Source organism: Sturnus vulgaris, unplaced genomic scaffold (genome assembly GCF_052056855.1).
Source record: "Sturnus vulgaris isolate bStuVul1 unplaced genomic scaffold, bStuVul1.hap1 Scaffold_156, whole genome shotgun sequence".
NCBI classification, from domain to species: domain Eukaryota; kingdom Metazoa; phylum Chordata; class Aves; order Passeriformes; family Sturnidae; genus Sturnus; species Sturnus vulgaris.
The window spans coordinates 1,665,641-1,668,140 of record NW_028276073.1 but is presented as its reverse complement, the minus strand read 5'-3'; the positions used below and the strand labels follow the sequence as shown (position 1 = coordinate 1,668,140).

Sequence of the window (2,500 nt, the reverse complement as noted above, 5' to 3'; positions counted from 1 at the left end):
AGACACACGGGGGGGGGGGGGAACGAGGGAAACGGAGACTCCCATCCCGGAGACGAGAACCGAAGAGGAGAGCGGCAGAGACGGCCCTGACGGGGGGGAACCGGCCAGCCGGGCGGGAAAAGCGGCGACCTCAAGCGGGGAGAGAGAGAAACGCGACGGCGACAGAGAGAGGAGGGGAGGGCTTCGCGGGAAGGAGGAGGGGGTCGCACCCCCGTCCCCGGCGCTCTCGGCCTCGCGCGCGCGCGGCAGCACGGCACGGTACCCCCGCGGTACCCACCCGCAGACAGCCGCCCGCACGGGGGGGAGAGCCCGGGGGCGAGGCCCGCGCCTCGCCTCCCTCTCGGCCCTCTCGCTCTCTCGTCTCTCTCGCACGGCCCACGGCGGCGTCTTCGACGCCGACTCTCGCTCTCCCCGGCCACCGCCACCGCACCGCGGCACGGCCCCGGCAAGGACGAGCTCCGCCCCAGCGGCTCGTTCCGGGAGCGGGGAGCTACGGAGCGCTCCCCGAGTCTGCATTTAGGGGGACGAAGGCCCTGCGCGGCGACGACGACGACGACGTCGACGTCGACCGCGGGCAACGGGCCTGCGAGGCAACCCCAGCCGCGCCGCCGGGGTGGCCCCCCCGGACGGCGATTGATCGTCAAGCGACGCTCAGACAGGCGTAGCCCCGGGAGGAACCCGGGGCCGCAAGTGCGTTCGAAGTGTCGATGATCAATGTGTCCTGCAATTCACATTAATTCTCGCAGCTAGCTGCGTTCTTCATCGACGCACGAGCCGAGTGATCCACCGCTAAGAGTTGTCTGGCTTTCGGGACCGCTCGCGTGAAGCGGCCCCTTTTCTGTTTCTGCAGGGACGCGCGCGCCCCCGCGCGCCCCGCTTCGACCGTACGAGCACACACAAACGGAGGAGGAGGAGGAGAAAGCGCGGGGCAAAAAAGAGAAACCCCGCGCAACGCTCCGAAGGTCGGCCAAAGAAAGGCGGAGGGGCCCGCGCCCCCGACCGCCTCCCCCCGCGAGGGGAGACGCCGCCTCGCGTGCCGTCCTTCGGAGGCGGCCCAGGCGCCCGGGCTCGGCCCGACCTCCGCGCGGAGGGGCTTGTGCGGCAACGCGCCGGACCGCGGGGGGCACGGTGGCCCGCCCGGCCTCTCGATCACGGGACGACTACGCGTTCGCGGGCCGGGGGGCGCGACCGCCGGCCCCCGCCGCTCCCGGCTCACTCCCTGGCTTCTCCTTTTCACCGCTCCGCCGACTCGCGGAACGCCGCCGCGCCAAAACGCGGGGGCCGGCTCTCCCGCCAGCGGCCCCTGAACGTCGCCCGAAACGCCACGCGGCGGCGGGACCGTTCCGCCGGCGCAACCCCTGGCGCGGGACCGCTTGCCCGCCGGAAGGCGAACGCCCGGCGGGCCGCGCTCCGCCACCGGCGCCGGAGGCGGGACGCCGCCGAGACCCGAGCCGGCATCGCGGAGCGCCCGAGGTCTGCCGCTCGGCAAAACCCCTCCGCCACCCGCGGCCGCACTCCCGGGACCGCCGCCGCTTCGCACCGCCGAGCTGCCCTTCCGCGAGCACGCGCCCAGCGGGCAGGCGTACGGCGGCTGAGCCGGGGGGCACCGCCCGCTCCCCTCGTTTCCACTCGGGGACCGGACGGGGAAGCGCCCCCGCGGCCGCCCCGCACGCCTCCCCTTTTTTTTGGCCCACACGCGGCCGGGAAGGGCGACGGGGAAGCGGACGGGCGGGGCCCGGGCCGGGACGGCCGCCGGTGAAGGCGGGCGCCTCGCGGCCGACCGTCCCCCCCCCCGGGGGGGGCGGGGACACTCGCCGAGCGGCGACGCCGCCGCTCGGCACGGGGTCGCCCGCGCCCGCCGGACCTCCGGCGATGGAGGAGCCGGCCGAGCGCTGCGCCCCAACGGGCGGGGACAGCGCTCCGAGTCAGGGGTGGCCGGCGGCCGGCGCCGCCGCGGTGCGGTTCGAGGCGACAAGGCCGTCGAGGCGAGAGGCGCGCGGTCGCGCCTGACGCGGCGCCGCCCGCGAGCCCGCGGCGGCGGCTAAGGAGAAAGAGCGAGAGAGCGCGGCGGGCCCCGGCGGCCGCAACCCCGCAGCTGAGGTAGGTAAGGCAGAGAGCGCGCGCCCTCTGCCGGCGTCGCCCCGCATCGCAGAGGCCAGCGGGGTCGGCCCCCCGCGGCCGATCGCGCGCCGCGGCCTCTCCGCCGAGACCGGGCCGCAGAGAGGGGGGGGGCAGGGCGCCCCTTCCCCGGCCCGGCACGGGTGGCCCCCGCGCGCGGGCAAGCGCGGCGGGACGCCGACGACGGCGAGCGCGGCCGGTCGCGACGGACACGCCACCGCAGGGGATCGGCGGGAGTAGCTCCCCACCCCTCGATGGCGCCCCGCGCCGCCACCGCCCGACACCCGCTGCCGCCGCCGCCACCGCCGCCGCCGCCGCGGCGGGGCCGTGCCGGGCCGCCCGAGTCTTTAAACCTCCGCCCGGCTCGGCGGCCCTTTCGGCC

General features: G+C 76.8%; 1 non-coding gene across 1 annotated transcript; it reads right to left on the bottom strand.

Moving 5' to 3' along the window:
• Positions 1–645: 645 nt before the first annotated feature.
• On the bottom strand, positions 646–798 carry LOC148219121 (5.8S ribosomal RNA). The gene has a single exon (XR_015799824.1). It is a non-coding gene; the product is annotated as a 5.8S ribosomal RNA (ribosomal RNA).
• Positions 799–2,500: the final 1,702 nt, after the last annotated feature.